The following is a 21,823-nucleotide window of genomic DNA, read 5'->3' as shown; positions in this document are numbered from 1 at the left end:
CAATATTGGCAAATTGTGAATTAAAAAGAGGTATATAGAGCCAATGATCAGATTACGTGCTTCGCTCATTTAAAAGAGTATGGTGGGTTGTACTACCTCAAAACAGGCATAAATCAGGACTTCTGGTTCCGGTGGCTGATGGCGACGGGCAAGCCTTGCTCACCCCGCGCATCCCCGGTGGGCTTCCCACTCCTTGGGGGGCACAGGATGCCCCGTAGAGGCGTCCTGCTGGAGGGTTAGGGTTAGGGTGGAGGCAGATGATGAAAACATAAGGGACATCATGACAAACATTTTGGCTGAATACATCCAGAAAGAGAAACAACAGATGGGGTGGGAAATAGACCTGGTTTATAGAGTGAACTCAGCCTACGCTAGAACACACAGCGTTCCCAGGGAGGTACACATTAAATTCCTTAGAAAAAGTACAAGAGATGAAATTCTGAGTGCACAAAGGGGGCAAGCCCTGACATACAAAGATAAGGAGATAACCATTCTGAAACAGATCCCCAAGAAAGTGAAGGGAAAAAGAAAAAGCTATTCGCAACTAGCGAATAAATTACACCAGAAGGGGGTGTGGTTTAGATGGTTGATGCCTGAAGGTATGCTAATATTCTGGGAGGAGACAAGAGTTAGAATTAATACACCCATAGAGGCGCAGGCCCTTATGGAAAAAAACAAACTACTCCAAAAAAACCAGATGGTTCCTCATCAGATATACAGGACACGGGAGGGGCCGGAGCCCTGTCGGCGGGAGGAGATGGGGCAATACCGAGAAAGCTCAGATCACAAAAATGAGTAAAAAAATCCACCTGACATAAACTGATCAAAATTATTAACTGAATTTATATGCTGACTATATGTTACTACTTAATAATGAATTATCTGTAAATGTATACTTTGAGTATGGAGGGGGGGCGTACCTACCACACATTGCAGTTGCCAAAATTTGTAACTTTTCCCCTACTTTTTTCCTTTGTAAAATACCAAAAAAACCAATAAAACTTTGTTTTAAAAAAAAACAAAAAAAACCAGGCATAAATCAGTAGCAATCGTGTATTTTATTGAGTAGCTGTTGGGCATGGATTTAATTACCATTTTTGTCTGTCTTCAAAATACACTTTGTTGATTTAACAAAATTTTGGTTAAAAGTACACTTTGGTTTTGCTTGTAGCAGAGTGACTAAATTGTGCCCATACTGCCCAGCACTGTCTTTACTATTGGAATGGAGTACTGCAGTTGATATGGATGAAACTCAGATTGGTAACCTAGTCTGAACTAGTCTGAGAAGCATAATAATATGTAAAAACCTAGTGAGAAAACCTTGGTTTACCAAAGCCATGACAAAGGCCATATCTGAAGATCATCTGATGGTAACCATAGCATAGGGAAAGCTGCAATTTAGAATCCAGAAGAATAATGGCAATACTTTTGCTCTTCAACAAGACATAGAGAAATATATGAACGTGAGAAAGGAAGATAATTTTAGATTTGATTTAGATAAAGCACATAATAAAGTGTCTTGGCTTAACAATGGAGTATTCTGTAAATAAGGAGTTGCTGAATATGGTAATAGTGATGCATTGTGCAAGAAGAGCATGCATGAGAAAAATTGAAGGCTTAATGAATTGTTCAGTGTTCAGCAGAAAGTAAGATAAGACTTTGTGATGCCTCTGCTGTTTGATCCATTTATGTTATGTTGAAGTGATGTTAGAATTGTGTTAGCTAAGGATGTAAAGTTATGTGAGGAGGGGGGCGAGATAGTATAATGCAATGAGGACAATGGATTGGAAAATTAATTGAATTACTGAAACTAAAGAGATTTATGTTAAAAGAAAATGGACTAAATGTTGCACTGTGCATTGGACATCCTTTTAATTTTGTCTAGAAATTCATCAGACAGGTTGATGTCTAAACCATACTATAAAACTGTTAAAAGAAGTTACACTGACTTCCAGCTTCTTTCTAGGCATAATATCAAGTGCTGAACAAGACCTTAAAGCCCTGTATAGGCTAACAGCATGAGTCTAGATTACTCAAGAGAATGCCTGTTTCTCTAAGATCTTTCTGTTCATCAAGATAATGTGAAGAGGTTGACTGATGCTACCAATTGTAACAGCAGAAATCTGCTTTAGATGGTACTTATACCATGTCATACAACATAATTAATAATGCCTTCGGTTAGAATTAAGGATAGAAAAACTAGACCAAAGATTCTTAACTAAGCTTGCACTGTTTTAGTCAAATAAAACAGCTTAAACTTGATTTCAAAATAATAAATATAGAGTATTTTTATGAAATATTAAAGCATTGCTTAAGTCAAGAAAAGCAGAGCATTACGAAAAAAAATGCCAGTGGTTCTAAGATAAATGCATTACACTTTAAAAATAATATGTTCACCTTATTGGGGTCTCTGAAATGTTGGTTTACATTTTCTCTAAGCATTTCTCTTAACTTCTCAAGAGATATGTAGCGGTTAATAATAAATGAAAGAATTTTATTGTATGCCCTATATTCAGTGGAAATTTCTCTTGCTTCTACAGTTTCTGCAGTAAAATATTCATTGTCTTTCTGCTCTGTTCTCCAGACTTCTTGTATAATAATGTTAGGAATATAAGGATATTTTTTGTGGCTTGAGTTTCTACTTATGAACATGCTTAAGAGATTCTTCACATGCTTTTGTTTATTTCCTAGATATATACTGTATTCTGCTTTCTTCAGGAGTTCAGTATGCTATTTCTCAAATCAGCTGTCAAGGGGAGAGTCAATGATTGGCCCAACATCTGTTGGTCATGCTGTTCTGAGTTCTAATCCAACTCTTTAATCACTTCACTACAGTTGCTCAAAGAGTACAGCAAAGGCAAAAATCACAATAGGAAATTGGCGCAGCCCATGTGTCACTCAAATACACACACACACACACACACACACACACACACACACACAAACACCCTATGGATATTTTAAAAAGAAGAATCCATCTATATAAGCAAAATTAAATTTGGAAATTGATATGTTATCTTTTACAGTTGCAATAAATATGTTCTCAGTATAAGTCTTTGCCAAATATAATTTGTAACTAGGCTGTTCTGCCACAATACCCAGGAGTGAAATACATTCAAAATGCCACATTTAGAGTTTTATTTTTATACCAACCATGATAAGAAATGAAAAACTAAGACTTTATTCTAACTACAAAGACAAATAGGATATATTTTATATCCTATATATTAAATTTATTTGCTGCCCATCTTATCTAAAACAACTCAAATATGTATATACATATATTTTAGTTGCCTTAGGCAAGATGGGCAGCAAATAAATTTAATAAATAAATAAAATTATTTAAAGCTATTTCCACCTCCTTAATTTCATCCCTGTTGCTACCATATTCACCAGTGCAGCTCCAAAATTGTGTTGTGAGTTTTTTGCATTTCAGTTCCAACAGAGTGATAAGAAAAACTGGATGATTGTCTCTCAACTTCTGTTAATGATCTTAATTAAAAAGACATTTTGGATGTCTTTGGATATTTTATTTTAAATAATTACAGTTACCCCAATTCAAATGAGGACAACTGTCTCCTATTTGAAGCGTTTGCTGAAAATTCTTTCTTTGACAATATCTCACCACTTCCTTGTGTTTTCATTTATTAGATACTTAATGGTTTTATTTTTTCCAATCTTCAAATGCAACATTGTCGCCTGGTTAGCCAACCCCATAAAATCAATCAATTACTTTTAAGAGAATTCGACACTATGCTTTAGGTGTGTATTTTTAAAATCATGTTGCTAAATCTTTCAGTTATTAAAGCTTGAAATTGGAGGCTAAAAATGTGATTTAGTTACAAACATTTTTTTAAAAAATCCACTTTTTTCTTCTTACAGATAGTTTCCTATTAAAATTGTAATGGGATTTGATAGTAGTACAGATATTCCACATTTAAAGACTCAGTCTTATTGAAGGAGGACGGATGGCTAACTGAAACTCACACAGAATATATGATATAGATAGATTTTCCCACAAAAAGATTAATGTGTTCTTAAGAGGACAGTGACAATGTGTTCTTTCTCGCACTTAATAAATCACTATACAGAACCAAATATTGAATCATTTGAATAGTGTTTTCCTTCAATCCCCAGTTACTAAAGATATACCTGGCAGGCATGTTTTATAGAAAACATAGCAGCAGACTCTCCATATGTGAGAACAGCTTTATCTTTTTCATTCCCCCATGACCTTAGAACGAACCAATGTTTGTGTATATGGTATAGTTATGTGAGCACATAACTTATGCATGCTATATACACAACTGTTGACCAAATATTATTTTATAGAAGCGAGTTCCATTTAAAGTCAGTGGTTTGTACTGCGTTCCTAATTTTGCAATGAAGAGAAATGGAAAGAAAAAATGAAAGAATTGACAGAACCAACATCCAAAGTGACATTGGAATTTGTAACTTTGCTCCTAGGGCAATGATATCCTGCCTTCCATTACCCATGTCAGATATGTAGCTTTTTAATATTTTTTTCAAGCATATGTGGATGTGGGAATCACCATCAACATAGGAAAAATGTTAACTTTGTTTAACTAAAAAGAAGATAATGTTTGTTTAATGCTATTTATTGCTCTTTTAAAAATTATAAATCATCTCAGATCACTAGGAAAAGTGGGTAACAAACCAAAATGATTTAAAAAAACATTTCTATATACCATAAATCTAGTTTAGGAAAACCATGAATCGTGTTTTATAAACTTGCACTTATTATTCTAAACCTCAGTGTAGTAATTTAACTGCAGTTCCTCTATTTTCAAGCATAGACATTGCAATATCCTTGCAGACGTTTGGGCCTTATACTATATGCCAATTTATTCTTAGGATGGCATCAGCAAGTTTATAAGAGAGATCTTTGCTTCTTATCTGTCAAAGTTAATGTTTTTTTAATACAAGAGCTGTAGTGGCACATTGGTTAGAATGCAGTCTACTTCTGCTAACTCTGGGCTGCCTGCAATTTGGCAGTTCGAATCTCACCAGGCTCAAGGTTGACTCAGCCTGTGTGGGGGATCCTTTACCTTATAAATTATGTTTAGAGTTAAATATTAGTATTATTTTGTAAAAGTATTAGCTAAACTAATGGTTCATCTCAACTTTAGAATTAGGAGTTCATTTTTTACTGGGATCTTTTAGATCTGTCTGATTTCTGCTTCAGTGAAGTTTAAGTGGGATACTTTATTCAATTGAGTAGAGCTTTATTTTAGCTAACTGTAAGATATGACAGAGTTGACATGCTTCAGGTCCCATCTATCAAGCAATGTCATTTAATGGGACCCAGAAGGCATGCCTTCTCTGACATAGCATCTGCTTCACAAATAGCACTCTCCCTTCCAGCCCAGGTAGACAAGGTCAAGGTAAGCCCACACTAGCAAGGTTAAGAAAGAGAAGCAGCAGGGATTGCAACAATGCTCCTTATCCTTATTTTTTCTACTTCATCATTTACAAAATAAAATCTGTGCATTATTCTTTTGAGTTTCTTTCCCATGCTTCTTTCTCAGGACTTTTCTGAAACTCTTCTCTTTATAGTGTGAACATTTCTTCCTTCTTCCCAAGGAAAAGTCTTCATTTTTTAAAAAAAATACTCCCTGAGATTCAAACAGTGCCAATCCTGTTCTCTTGTTAGACAAGGCTTAATGTTCTGGCTCTTAAGTCACTGTGTGTTGGCTTTATTGTTATTTGTTGTATCCCTGATTGACCATCTTGTCTGTTTTATTTTTTATAGTTTTAATTTGTGATTTATAAATATTTTGATAGACCTTATTTTCATTTCTTTACAAATTAAAGAAGGGGGGAAATGAGCGGTTAAGAAACATGACATATAAGTACTGTATTTTTCAGAGTATAAGACGCAACACAGTTTTGAAGAGGCAATTTTTTAAAAATGTAGGTAGGTAGATAGAGGGATAAGAGAGGGAGAGAGAGAGAGAGAAATACAGTAGGTAGGTAGGGAGAGAGAGTGAATAGTAAGGTAGGTAGATAAAGGGATAGAGAGAGAGAGAGAAATGGAGAGAGAGAGAGAGAGAGAGAGAGAAATACAGTAGGTAGGTAGGGAGAGAAAGAGAGAGTGTAGGTAGGTAGATAGAGGAATAGAGAGGGAGAGAAAGAGAAATACAGTAGGTAGGTACGGAGAGAGAGAGTAGGTAGGTAGGTAGATAAAGGGATAGAGAGAGAGAGATAGAAATAGAGAGAGAGAAATACAGTAGGTAGGTGGAGAGAGAGAGAGTGTATAGGTAGGTAGGCAGAGGGATAGAGAAAGAAAAAAGAGAGAAATACAGTAGATGGGGGGGAGGGAGAGAGAGTAGGTAGGTAGGTACGTATGATCAATGTAATTCTCATCAATCAGTTAAAGAGCTTTCCAAAAGGGGGAAAAAGTTTTTGCACTCTGCAAACTTCCCAAAAAAGTTTTTTTTTTAAAAAAGACATAAATAGCCTGGGGGGGGGGGGGGCTTGCAGAGTGATCCTGGGGAGGGGATGAGCAAAAACCGGCCCAAATTTTGTGAAAACAGGCCCATTTTTTGTAAAAAGAAAGCATGCATAGTCTTATGGAGGCTTATATAGTGCTGTTGGGGACTGGGGGGCAAAAACAGCCCATTTTTGCTCATTTCTGCTCTCACCAGCCCCCAGGAACTCTCTGAAAGCCTCCCTAAGGGTATGCACGGCCATTTTGATGAAGGAGCGTGGCTTTGGGAGGCAAAAAATGCTGTATTCGATGTATAAGACGCACCCAGATTTTCAGCCTCTTTTTTGAGGAAAAAAGGTGCGTCTTATACTCCGAAAAAAACAGTAAATAAAATTCTGCCACATAAAGAGACATTTATGCATGAAGGGCATAGGTATAGAAACAGTATATACACTGTCTGACAAAATTTAGTCACTCTATTCTTTTTACGACGCTGTAATCTCTTGCTTCAGGGTGAAGTCAGGGTGATTAAGTGGAACTGAGCATTTACTGGACAGATGCCTTTCCTGATGCCTACGTGGACTTTGCAGCAGATATTTTCTGTTCGCACCCTGATAGAGAAACATCTGTCACTAGGATTGAACTCTCAACCTTCTGAGTAGGAGGTGAGAATCTTCACCTCTAGGCCATCATGCTGCTCACTTGTCACTTTGTATATACATGCACAAAATCCCCCTAACTATCTGATAGATTTTTGCGCCTCACAGACATCCTTTCTCATTGTTCGTCCTTAAATCAAGGTGTGATTGTATTGACTTTTCAAATATCTGTCTTCATAGTGGAATTAGATTATGGAAGCATGTCAACCAGGTATTAAATCCTCTTACCTTTGCTACTGGTTGAAAACCGGGAGCATGCATGCGTGTGCCCGCGCTTTGCTCCCATGCGATGCTTCTGCACATGTGCAGAGCATCCGTGATGATGTCTGGGTGGGTGGGCGGAGCCACCTGCTGCTGCTGCTACCGGTTCGTCCGAACTGGGGCAAACTGGCAGAATACCACTTTTGGTATCAGCTGATATTATATATCTCCATAGACATTATATATAAACTTAACTCACAAGACACCTATAATGGCTGTATATTGGTAGCCTGTAACTATTATAAGGCAGAGCTATGTCTCCTTATTTTCTAGTTCTGTTAAAGAACCTTGAAGTTGCATTTGAAGTAATGCGTATTATTTATTAATATATAATTATAAGTTGTTTTCAGTATTTGTATCCAAAGTGTTACAGCATCCTATAATAGTAATCTGATTTTTTTTTTGGCTTAACGTGGCTACATGCTGATTTTTAAAACTCAGAAGTTTTAACTTCAGAGTTGGACATTCTTAAAACATACCTATTTAAATCAATGGGACTTCTATTTAATCCATGAATATTTATATTTCATGTATTTCCATTACATGAGGCTCATACAAACTAGTTGTTATGGAAAATATAACTTGCAAAAGATGATGCTAAAGGGCAGCATTTTCATTATGTTATCCTGCAACTTTGAGAACCAATTTTAGATGGCTTTCACTTTCATTTTTACCCCACATTGACTGGAGTTCTGAATTTTAAAACCATTTGTGCATTGAAGCAGCCTAAGCCACAGAATACTTTGACTAATGAGGTGTTCATACCAGCAGTTCAACTTTTCTTGCACTTGCAAGAAATAGCTAAAGTTCATTTTAAGAAGAGAAAATGCAAACTGTAAAGAGCACCAAACTCGTAAGATTCATTTTCAAGCACTCTTCTGAAGAAATAATTAGAATTGGCCTAGGATCAAATTAAATGTTCCATTTAGTGAAGTATGTCAGCTAGGAATTGATAATGCATTCTCTCTGAATGGATATGGTATTATCATCATCTCTGTAATGTGCAAATGGGCTCAGAACGCTGTAGAAATATGGAAGTTTCTGGGTTTTGTTTAGGTCTTAATTTTGAACATTACTTTCCAACATGGTTTTCAGGTCAAACTTTTTGTTAAAATATAAAACACATCCCAAAAGTGCCAGCCTGAATTCCTTCAAAATATATAGGGTCTCTCTACAGTATATAGCGGTGATGGTGAACCTTTTACACACCGAGTGCCCAAACTGTGTGTGCATGCCCAAACTGAAAGGTGTGTGCACAGGCATGAATGCATGCATGCATGGGCATGTGCAAATGTGTGCATGCACAGACATGCGTGCATGCACAGCAGAGACCTGAAGACCAGCTGGCTGGCGGGAGGTGGGGCATCCCAACACCGGCAGTGAGGCAAGAGGTAAGATCTTTTTCTTTTGTGAGCTTTTGTTTCGTCATTTGCAGGAAACAGAAGCTCACAAAAGAAACACCACGGAGATCTGACCTGGGGCAACGGCGTGTGCCAGCAGAGGGGGCTTTGCATGTCACCTCTGGCACATGTGCCACAGGTTTGCCATCACGGGTATATAGTATTATTAGTATTCTTGTGAGAAACCTTTGTCTTTTGTGCTCATATTGTTAGGAACAATGCACAACTTGACAACATATCAAGTACCACTTGAAAATAACTCATGTGGGTTTGGTCCAAGAACTAGGAGTGTTATCAAATTAATAGCAACAAAATATGCATAATATAAGGAACTTTAATTTAAATCAGGATAATGCAATATCCATTGAGGTCTAGATTTTGTGTTGTTCTAAAAATACAGATCAAACATGCAGGGACAGGATCCTGTAGGAGAAGTTACAGGGGGTTTTATGGAACAAAATTGGTGCCTTATATATTGATATAAACTTAAGGCATTCAATTTCTCAATATCATTCCCAAAAAGCTTTTTAAAAAGGTTTTAAAAAAAGGTCAACATTTCGAACTTTACTCAGTTTGGGAACTTGGGTTGCCACAAAAGTATTATACTTTTACACCTTAATTGAAATAGTGTAAATAGCCTCATAGTACAATATTCTCAAAGTTCCTGACTTATTAAAGATAGCACCTTTCTGAACTTCAGTCTAAATATTGCAGGGTATTCCAAGATTGAAGAGAAAAACAATGATGCACCTTATATCATATCCCCATGAGATCTACTGTACATGCACTTTTGCGCTGCAAGCTTACATACAGTTATATATACTGTGTACCATAAGATACTATTTAAAGGGCTTTTGGGAGAGAAAGAGATTCCAGTTGCCAAACTTTATCTTCTTGAAATGAGGAAGATAAAACACAGCATAAACGTGATTTATATTAGTTGGAAGGTCTCAAAAAGAATTCAGGGCTTTGGGGATTTTCAGTAAATTGTTCGGGAGTTGCTTTGCTTCCACTGGGTTGTGAGCTATGTTTGACTTTTGCGCACCATTGAATTTCAAAAATTTGCCGTTAAGGCAGACTTCTTTACTTCTTTTCTTTACTTTTTAATTTTGTAGATTAAAACTACAAAAATAATTGAATAATAGTTGTAGAAATAAACATATTAAACAGCAATCATGTGGTGAGAATAAAGCAATACTTTCCGTTAAAACATAATTGATAGCAGTTTAAAGTATACAATTCAAAGCTAAATTTAAAGATTAATTCTGAAACCTTTCCAAAAAGTATATTTTATTGCATTTGAATCACACAGATTCATTCTTAAGCATTTCAATTCAGAAGATGATTTGTGCCTTGTTTCAGCAGTTTTAATCTTGTGAACTTTCTATTTTTTTCTCTAGATGTTCTCTACTATTGGAGCATAATTCAGTTGGCTGAAATATAACAAAACTAAGCCTCAATCATTACGGGTTCTTGATCTCTATGAAAAATACTTCAGAAAGTACATAAATTATGCGAAGGATTTTATTTCTGTAGATAAAGTTTTGGCTCATGGTTATTCTATAAAATATGAATCTATAATCATACTCTGTAATATCACAGTGAATTTACCCTTGAGCAGCTTTTGCCATCTTGCAACTATATGTCAGAAGAGCTTCATTGTTTTAAATTTCATGTTTTGAGTTTGTGATAAGATGACAATTCTTTACCTGCGGAAACTCAGATTTGTATTGCTAGATATTGAATTCTGAGACGGCAGAGAAGAGGCCCAGGCAGCTGAGGTAAATGCAGAACGGTTTATTAACATTAAGAAACCAAACAGGAACTAGAAACAGGAAATCAGCCCTTTGCCCTGCTTGACAGCTATTTATATAGGAGCTGTCAAGCAGGGCAGCCAATAGAAACAGTAGGGCAGCAGCGGTCTCGTCATCCACTGGGAGCTGCTGATAGCCTGGGCCATATCCAGTTTCGCAAAGATGCAGCCCTGCTGCACCATCGGAACTGGATACGGGTTTGCCTGGAGACCCTTGTTGATCATCGACTTATAGTCAAGCAGGGCAGCCAATAGGAACAGTAGAACAGCCCGCGCTCAGCCAGACGTGCCTTAGCCAATCAGGCACGGCTTGGCAGGACCACTATGGGAGTCTTCCATTTGGAGTGGTTGACGGGCTCCAGCACCAATAATTTGTTGAGTTTAGCATCAACTTTGGGCCAAAAGGCAAATGGCACTCTGCAGGCCTTGAGCCGGATAGGATAGGTTCAGGGAAATTAGCCTTTGTATTTACCCAGCATCCCATAGAAAACATCAGCAAACTCATCAATGAAGTCATCGACAGAGGAACCCTCGGCTGACATTTGGTGGAGCCCTTGGAGTGACAGCCCCAGGTTAGGAAACCGGTCAAGGCCCAAAGGGCCGGCAGAGGTTTCCCCATGATTAAAATGGGAAGCTGCCACGTAAATGGCCATAGTCAACCCAGACAGAAAGGCTACCCAGGGTAGGGATCTCATTTTCCTGGTAGTCTTTGAGAGTGGTGTCTGCAGGGGCTAATTGATTGCGGGTCACAGCCGGGCACAGGCGGATCATGGTGCTCCAGGAGAGCAGGGATCTGGATGCTCCAGAGTCCATCTACATTAAGCATGGAGCCCTTCGATGCAGAGGGAGGTCTTGAGTTTCTTGGAGTCAGCCGAAGCCTTGCTGACCGATGCTTCAGGAAGATCTTGCTTCCGAGTGGCTGCGAAGCAGTTGTCTCTGACAGGTTGAGTGCGTCGATGTGGTTGGCGGCCACTGCTGAAACGGTGTTCTGAGGTGGCTGGTGATGGTAAGGTGGCGTGGCAAATGTTGACAAGATGCCCTTTTTATTGCAACGGCGGCATACTGCTGCTTTGAAGGGGCAAGTGGCGCAAGAGTGATTGCCGCTGCAGCCGAGGCATTGACTGGTTGGTTGTCTTGCTGGAGCGGGGTTAGTCATCCTTCTCGTTTGCACTCTTAGATGATCGACCTGATCCTCCTCCAGGTCTTCCAGAGGGGCCAGTTCGTCGATGAGGCCAGTGTGCGGCTGTGGAATGACCAACTGCTGGCACCTCTGAATTTTGGCAGTGGACCGTTCAGAGAGTTCTGAAGCTCTGGCTTCGTCCACTGCCATCTGTAACGTAATGTCAGAGCGGGCCAGCAACCTCCGCTTGAGGCGGACATTGCGGACTCCACAGACAAACTGTTCAATCAGCGAGTCATCCAGGTCGTGGAATTCACATTGTATTGCCGCAGTGTGAAGTGATTGTAAAAATTGGCTCATTGTCTCTTTCTTCTTGGACGCATTGCCTGAATGCATAACGGTGGCCGATGCATGATGGAGTCAGAGCATAATGATTTTTAAGCTTCGCGAAAGTGTCCCACAACAAGGCGTGGACTGCCAGTGGTGAAGCAAGAGCTCTTGCGGTGTTAAACATCTCAGGCCCGCAAGAACTGAGGAAAAATCTGCATTTTCTGTGCTCAGGTAGTTGGTGATAATTATTGGCTATCAGGAAGCATTCAAAACATTTGAGGAATCTGGTCCATGACTCTGAAGTAGAGCATTCACAACTTCTAGAAGCAAGTTGTTCCACTGATTAATTGCTCCAATTGTCAGGAAATATCTTTTTAGTTCCAAGTTGCTTTTCTCCTTGATTAGTTTCCATCCATTCCTGCCCCCAGGTGCTTTGGAGAATAGCTTGACTCTCTCTTCCTTGTGGCAACTCCTGAGATAACAGAAAACTGGTAACATGTCAACCCTAATCCTTCTTTTCATCAAACTAGACATACCCAATTCCAGAAACCATTCTTTATGTGTTTTAGCCTCCATCCCCCTAATCATCTTTGTTATTCTTCTCTGCACTCTTTCTAGTGTTTCAACCACCTTGCTTAGCAACAGGAATTTTGGGCTCAGATGTGGTTGTAAATTGAAGACTATCTGTAATCCAGTTATCCTCTTAATAATATTTCTAATGTGTGGTATATTCTGTGTTCAGATATGGTGCTTCATCTGTACTTGGCCATATGCTAATATTCAAATTATTTTTGACAGAAATGTAGAAGTACTAAATAATGAAGTTATGTACTAGCTTTGTTTCAAGATAAATAAAATAATAATTATTCCATTAGAAACATTCTGATAGAAAGGTCACCATGCATAAAAATTGATTAATTTACATCTGTATGAATAGTGAAATGTATTCTTCATTGTTAACATTTGTTGATTCAATTGTTAAATGAATACCAAAGGATTAAATTAAATTGACCTCCCTGAACAGCAAGAGCAAGATGGTCAAGCTAATTTATGTATGTAAATATTTCATTTATGCACACAATCCTTTTAGCCACATTTTGTCCACAGTTTTGTAGAGTGATGGTCTAAATATAGATATCTCCTTCATCAAAACAACATATGGGAACACAGGAAAACATTTTCAAAAGGGTAGCCATAATATTCTTTGTGTAATGAAATCTGCTCTTCAGTGTTTTCAGCACAAGATACTTTAAATAAAGTATGGCTGTACAATTTCTTATTTTTGCTTTTTCATATAAGTTGTTGTTGAAAGTCTCACCTGTATTCCAAAGTAGAAAAATACATGGAGGTAAAAGGTCTTCCCTTAATTTTTACGTAAAAAATAAATGACCATTTAACAGTAATCAATTGCATCCTTAAGGTACCAAATAAGTTTTTATCCTATTCTGATGGGCAAGGCTAAAAAGTAATTCATGAGTTGTAAACACATTTCAAAGAGCAACAGTTCATCCACAACAAATTTCAAGTTACAATTCAACTAGACATGAAACTGTGAACCAAATGCTTAGGTTTCAAATGCCTGACCAAATGTCTTCTAAGTAGTATGTATTAAGTATCTAAGAAGATACTTCTTGAAAGCAACAATTTTGGGCCCATCAGGATTAGTGAGACAAGGAACATTGTAATTGGACAGGCACTAAAAAAGGCTGTTCCCACATTTTACTCCACTGACATCTCAAGGAGATCCCAAAATCCTTCTCAGTTGGGATCCATCAAGCAGACAGATTCCGTTAGTGCTGGCTTCTTAATCAGCATAACAACTATCATCATTTTTGTTGAAAAAGAATATTACCACTAGATGAAGCAGAATTCTCATTTTAGAATTAACAGTGATAAAAAGTTTTACTTGAAATGGAGCCTTTGCAGGTATTTTTGCTCAGATTTATCTTTTGTTCATAGATTTCTTTCCAGCGTACCTGCATTAATCAGATTATTTTAGTTATCTCATTATGAATGAGAGTGAAGCCTTATTAGAAATGTAATCCTTTTTTTTTCATTTTATATAACAGAGTCTATATCTTAATCTTCAAGAAATCTAATGTAAGTGGAGAGAAGTGAGTGTGGTGTTTGAAGTTATTTGCCAGTCTCTCTCTAACTAATCAACTGGAAGAACTGACAAAAAGCTTTATTTTTTCCATCTCTGCTGCTACTATTTCTGCCTCTTCTGTACTGATTTATAATTGCATTTAATGTCCTGTTCTTTCAACAATCTTAGAGTCCAGTTTTCCAGAGTATAGAATTTTGTAGAATTTTGAATCCCACAGTCAAGTATCTTAATTTTCACACCTGAGAAAACTGTTGATAAATTAAACTGCTTCTAGCATGCATAATATGATTTGAGTTTTCACAAGTTTCTTTTTTAAATACTTTCAATCTGTTAAAAGAAGAGTTAAATCTATGATGAGCTAGTATGCATTATCAGTTTTTTTAGGGGTGAGGATGCATGGTGTTATGCAGTTATTTAAAAAAATGGAAATCGACTTTCTAAATTAGAATTGCCTTATGTTTAAGTTGTTAATTTATGGTTGTAAAGTTTCTGAAATATTCTAAGCTTTCTTGAGAAATAAATGTGATTTTGGCAAGTTAATCTTGATCTCACTCATTGAGATTTCTTGATGCTGCACAGCTAACAGATGTATGAATATGATTAGATCCTCTAAGTATGAAATAGTTGAAATTTGTAATAGTAATTTACTTCGTAGTCTGGAAAGCTAAAAGCCAGGAAAGCTAAAAGCCAGATTTTTAACTGACATTGATTTATAGCACAAATAAAGCCTTAAATACAATAAGATGAATAAGTAATAGTATTAATGAAATGATAAAATATGGGACTTTGCTAATGTAATGTAGGGGTTCCTACTTGAAGAAAAGGTGGGACTAGAAGACCTCCAACGTTCCTTTAAACTCTGTCATTCTGTTCAGTGTAAAATAAATTCTAATTTAATCACAAAACTAGATCTGATTAGAACTCTTAAATTAAATGAAATAAAGTGTTTTCCAAGTGTGTGTGTGTGTGTGAGACCAAATAAAGCATAGTATATCAAGTAGTGCAAATGAATGTGAATGCATTTACTTTCAGAAGTGGTACAAATGGTACCATCCAGTCCTGAGCAGAAACATTCATAGCAATAAGAAATATGCAGGCCATGCTTCTTGGTGTGTGGGAGAAGGATCCACCTGCCTTAAAGGAGGTTGTGGTCCATCCCCTATTCAACAGCTCATTACTGTATTTGGTAGCACTGGATAATTTTAATTCAGTCCTTGGAATCTCTACAAGGATGTGAAGGAAGTTGATTACCTGAGTTTGTAAGAGTCCAGATTTTAGGATAGTTTCAATTTCCCTGATAAAACCAATAAATGGTCTCTAATAGGTGGTATACCCATCCTGGTCCAATTTTTCATTGGCTTTCAATATCAGTAGTCATGGTATCCTTCTGGGTTATATTCCAGTACAATTCAACATGGTGGGCAGACAGCCTCAGATCAAGTTATTTGTGGACTACCATAATGGTTTCTGCACATCCTATGGTCATAACTCCAGGTCTCCTCAGTGAAACAGTGTTACCTGGTAGCATTTCAGAAGCATGACTTCTCTGACTTGGGATGTAATGGTCTGACAGAATAACCTTGAGAGGCAGGAGAAAGAGCCACAGGCCTCACAATGGTCTGATAAGTTATGGTATATTTGGGTTAGATTCTTGACAGTCATGGGAAATTATAATTCCACTCTATTTTGCTTTGGTGAGACCCCAACTTGAGTACCATGTTGTATTTTGACACCATATTGATTCAAAGGAGTGAATTGGGTGCCATCAGCTGATTAGAAACTAGCCCAACCAAAAGAGATTACAAAATTGGAGATGTTTAGCTTTGAGATGAAAATATGGAGAAATTTAACAGGCATTCTTTAAACATTTGAGGTTATATCTCACAGAAGAAGATAACTTTTATCCAAATCTATCTGATCACAGTGCAAAAACACAATTAAACAGTGACTTTATGAGGTAGATTAGGTACAGTGAAGGTACAGTGTGAAAACATAAGCTACACTCTGCCTTCCTATAATAATGGGTTGGTATGATTGAATAAATACTGTAAGAAAAATTGAGTATTGAATGATAATCTACATCTCAGCTAACATTCAGTCCAGCAGTCAACCTGAGTATCTAGCAAATTTCTTAAAATATTTTAACCATATCAGATAGTTAAAATAGAGATTATAACACAGGTTGAATACAACCCTGTGCCCATTTGTAGATATGCTACAGAAATTTCTTGTGGCATAAGCTGTATTTTCCTTAAAAAGCTTTTCTGACTATTTCAGGATGCACAACATCAGATTCATTCCACTTCCAAATTTCTATCACATAAAAAACCCACAGAACATGTTTGACATGATACGCACAGTTAATTAAGACTTCTTCTTGTGAAGTAGAAACATTTTAGTAAATACCTAGTAAACTGTGAAAATAAGTGACTTGGAGTAAAAATATACAAGATGTTGGCTACAATGTTCTACTTTGTACATGTATGCACACAAACATTGGTGGGTCTTTGATTGTATAGTTGCAAATGACTTTTGACTTTTTATTATCCTCCCTGCCCATAGAAGCCCCTGATTGAGTAGTTGTTAAGAATGTATTAATGTACGGGGGGAGGGGAGGGGGTATAGTATTTGTATCTGTTCTATATTATATGTCGGGGGGGGTAAAAGGGGGATAAATTTGTCTGTATAAAACTATTTCAATAAAAAAAAGAATGTATTAATGTATACTTTCTTAAATAATGTTTCCTGAAAAAAAAACCATATCTATCTAGTTAAAGTAGAAAGTTATTGTCAAGAATATTACAGTAAGGACCAAGAGTTATGTGTAACTTACAGGAGTCTTTGTCTCTTATGTGATATAATCAGAATAGAATTAAAAATAATCTTTCAATTAGTAATTAAAATTGAATCCACTAATTAATGTTGGAGTTAAAATCAATTAGTCAACTAATTAAGCCTTATAATCATAAAATGTACTTTAGACAAGGTTGGATCCATACGACTGTGAGAATAATGAATAAAATGAAATAAAGAAATTGAAATTGCATTGTTCTGCACAGACATGTAATATTTTCATCTCTTCTTTTAGATGTCACTCAGTTTGTTGTAAAAGTGGATGACTATTGTTTAACTTGTTTTACCTTTTCATATTTTACCTGTTTCTAAGAATGAAATTTAAGTAGCATATCTTGATTAGAAGACAGTTTTTTCTAATTCTGGATATGTTCTAAGGAACAAGATTGCTTAAAATATAGTCTAAGTGTATTAAAAATCAACAGCAAAGTTGGGAAGTATAAATGCATAAAATAGTTCTTACTAAGCTTTAATATAACCAATATCTAAAGATGATTATTGCAAACTTTATTATATTAATTTAATCAGATGTGTTTTCTTGGCACGTTGGTAGCGAAACCATTGATTAATTAATTTGAGTTCCTAGAGCGAAGAAAGCTTTCAGCAGAGGAAATTTAAACTATTCAGTGGTACTGTGAGTCATAAAACAGTGTCATTAAAAAAAGTTAAGTGGTCTCTTGTTTAAGATCTTTAGATAAATATTTTTTATCGGAATTACAATAGCTTGATAAAAAAGTATCATTGCCAAATTAGAAATAATATAATTTATATGTATCTTTTCAAAAATCATAATTGGACTTTCAGGGTATTCATTTTATAGCTTTGATTGTCCTTTCAATAGGCAATTTAATACCTTTTCAAATATTATCAAGATTCTAGACTGATCTAAGATCCAATCAAGACTAGCTACTAAATGTTGTGGCAAATATTTTTTACTACTAAAACTTTTCTGAAATAGTAAATTCACACAGCTTGGCATTATGAGGCAACTGTTGTTTTTAGCAACAGGTTCTTAGTTATTTTCATTAAATGTTAGTTATTAGAAAATAAATATTAAAATGTTATTTTGATTTATCAGCACAGTTTTTTTATCTATGCTTCAAGGATCATTTCATTGAGCCAAAAGATTTGAACCTACGTTGCAGGTTAGCTCTATTTTTAAATAGAAATGAAGCTTCATGGTCTTGATACATTCCATATTCCAGAATTTTAAAATGCATTGGGCAGATTATTCTGTTTTTTGTTCCATATACTCATCAGTTTTCAAGATTAAAATGCTTTAAAAATGTACCAGCATTGCTTTTAATGAAGGGTTGTTTCAGTGTGTTCAAAACCTGAAAAATATGTGTTCATGCTTCAGTCAGTGTTGCTACTCTTCATATTTGATATTTCTGAACTATGGGACCCAATTGAATTATGTTCCCATTTTCAACTTCTTCAGGAGTAATCCTCTTCACTAAGATAACACTAAATGGCAGGAATAGCCAATACTCCAGAAGATAGGCTCAAAATCCTGATGGATCTTGACTGACTGGGCCCTATCTAACAAAATGAAATTAATTGTGGAGAAAAGAAATATTTTACACTTAGGCACGAAAAACCAAATATGCAGGTACAGATCAGGTAAATATAACTAAATAGCAATAACTGTGAAAGGGATTTTGGAGTCCTAGTGGACAATCTCTTAAATATATGGCAGCAGTATATGGCAGCAACCAAAAAAGCCAAGGTTGCATTAACAGAGGGATACAATCAAGATCACATAAAATAGTAGAAATAGTGTAGAAACGAGCAACAAAGATGATTAGGGGGCTGGAGGCTAAAATATATGAAGAAGAGTTGAAGGAATTGTCTAGTCTTGTCTAGTGAAAGAAGGACTAGGGGGTGACATGATAGCAGTGATAGATTTGAGATGCTGCCAGAAAGAAAAGGGGACCAACCTATTTTAACAAAACACCAGAAGACAAGACAAGAAACAATGGATGGAAACTAATCAAGAAGAGAAGCAACCTAGAAGTAAGAAGAAATGTCTAACAGTGAGAACAATTAAACAGTGGCATGGCTTGCCTCCCAAAGTTGTGGGTACTCCATCATTGGCGGATTTTAAGAAGAAACTGGACAGCTTCCCAGGTCCATTCCAACTCTGTTATTTTGTTATTCTGTTATTCATGGTAAGCTTCATAGCACACTGCCAAAAATACATAGCAGTAGTAGATAGCTTCTAGATAGTTGGTATGGTCCTTTGGTATGGTGGATAATAGTTGTTTTATTTTATTTTACTTTTCTACCAATAATTTCCAGGTTATTCAGTATTTACAGAACAACAGTCATCTTGCTTATTTGCTCTATTCTGTCATACAGAGATTCAATATGTTGTTATAAATTGGCTGTAAACTTCCTGAAGTGAGCTTTCAATGATATGGTATCCTTGAGTTATTGCTTCATTGTGACAGAAAGAAAGAAATCGAGCCCTCTGTGATTCTTTCATGATGTTTTCTTTATCTGCTGTCTTGTTTTACTTTTCAGCAAATTTATTTTAAAACTTTGGTTTACAAGCTTTAACAGGAGTCTTTCCCAGACTTACAAAACCTTTGGTTAGAAAAATATATTTTGGGAGAAAATCCTAAAATAGTGAAAATATAACAACCTTGTAGCTTATGAAATCAATAAACACCAAAAGAAAATGCAGTTGTCTTTTATATGATTTTATTGAATAACATTTATTTGAAGAACAATTTACTTAGTTCAGGTTTTATTTTGTATGTATAGTTTGTGCACCTCTTATTTTCTACTATATTTTAAAATAAGCACAGCTGTCATATTAATATACTGTAACTGGATTCCTCTTTAAAAATAGATGTATTTCTTAAATTGTAATATCTGTGTCTTTGTTGTAATATTTAAGGTGTACTGTTATTTCGTTATAATAAAACAGCTGGTCAGATCACTGGCAGAATTTCCTTTGTGTTGTGAGTGAAACAAAACAATTTATATTATTCATTGATATCCTTTTATTTGGCAGTCTGAACCCCATAATATTGTTTTTTTTTAAATTGGCAGATATGATGTAGCTGGGCAAATATAAATATGACATCAATATTTAAAGATTTTAATTGGTACAAACTTGGTTTAAATTGTCATATTGTTACTATGATAAACATATGTTTCTTTGCTGCAACTTTATCAGGATTATAGCCTGATGTGCATGATTTGTATATATAGAGGTTGCAAATATAGTCTGAACGTAAGAGATAGATAAATAACCAATTTCTGCTGGTGGAAGGATACCTTGAGGCAGAAATAAATAGAAGGGTGGTGGAAAAGATTTAAAGAAATATTGTCAAGTTTTTAAGGATTATCAAAAATTCTCATTGAAAAATAACATCTTGAGGTGTTCTTATATTGTTATCTTGGAGGGTAGTGAGACAATGTGGAGAGGAACAAGAAATGATCTGCATGGTTGAGTCCACAGGAGCAAAGGAACTTAGATGAAGAAGAGATATAGCTCCATTCTTTCTAAGAAATGACAGATGGAAAACATTTGAGGGAATCCTGAGAGAGTATATGTTCACAGATTGTTACCTGGTGTCATTAATTACAGTTTTTTTCTCTTTTGAATAACTTGGTTCAACAAGAAGAAGAAAGTAAGAGGATGTCTTTGTTCTTCTGTTCCTGCCAATGTATAGGACTAAAGAGACCCTAATTAATAAATTGGCAGCACAACCCCTGAGCAGAAGTCATTCAGAATGTTGGCCATGCTGAATATTAATGTCAACTTTGACGGTAGAAGTACTTATTAGTTGAATTATTTATTTTTCATTGCTGTAAGTGATGCTTGCTGTCCAGTCATGGGAATTTCATCACAGAAACTATTTTTAAGAACTTAAATATAGTATAAACAAGATGTCATATACTGTATATAATTGACAATACATCTCATTATGCAATCCAGATTCTTTAAAATCAGTTTAATTTATGGTCTTCATAAACTTTGCAGTCAATTAATAAACACATTACATTGTTCATAGTTGTAATTCCAGGCATAGAATTGTGATGATAATACCTGTCAATTGACTTTTTTGAAAGTATGGGAAACAAGAAGCGAATGCCAGAGATGTATTGGAAAAGTGAAGACATTTTAACTTATTCTTATATCTTACCTGTTACTAATTCACTATGCTACATTCTACAATATCTTTCAAAACTCCCCAATACTTAAGATTAGCTTTTCAGATAGTATTAGGAATTTCATTTTAGAAGAGAAAGCATACCATGAATTTCCTAGTTCAAATATTCAAATAAATTATTTTACGGACTGTTACATTTTTCATCCTCCCCCATGCCCCCACTCGTGCTTTGGGGGATGGAGAGTATCAGGAAACTTTTCTTTCATAAAACTTCCTGAATTTAATGTAAGAAGTGTGGCTTATTTGTAGTAGGAACTGTGCTTACCTTATATTTAAAAGTGAGTCATAAGTTGAAGTGTAGGCTTGTAAGTAATAGATGCATCCACAAAGTTGCATAAGCCATTTTATTTGCTCTGTAATAAGTAAGTGATCTATTTTTACTTGCTGTTACTACATATTATACTGCTTTTAACAAATTAATGTTATAGAAAGATGTAGTGAATTGAAAAAAGATGAGGTCAGATTTCAGAACACTTTTCACTTGGACTTTTATTTCATTACTTAAAACATTTTGCAAAATCCATTTCAAGCATTTCAATTTACTATATGAAAAAAAAATATTTTTGCTTAAAACCTTTAAATGAGGTGATAACATTTAGCTTCTCCAATCTCAGAAGTCAAGCAAGACCAGCCCTTATACTA

General features: G+C 35.8%; 1 protein-coding gene across 1 annotated transcript in view; it reads left to right on the top strand.

The window, feature by feature from the left end:
- The window catches only part of LOC309388255 (contactin-4-like), a 588,970-nt gene that overhangs the window by 83,635 nt on the left and 483,512 nt on the right, over positions 1 to 21,823 (top strand). The gene's annotated exons all lie outside the window — the stretch shown is intronic.

This window comes from Natrix helvetica, assembly GCF_964273705.1.
Source record: "Natrix helvetica genome assembly, chromosome: 1".
Taxonomy (NCBI): Eukaryota; Metazoa; Chordata; class Lepidosauria; order Squamata; family Natricidae; genus Natrix; species Natrix helvetica.
The sequence above is the reverse complement of the archived record's forward strand: the minus strand, read 5'-3'. Positions and strand labels throughout refer to the sequence as shown.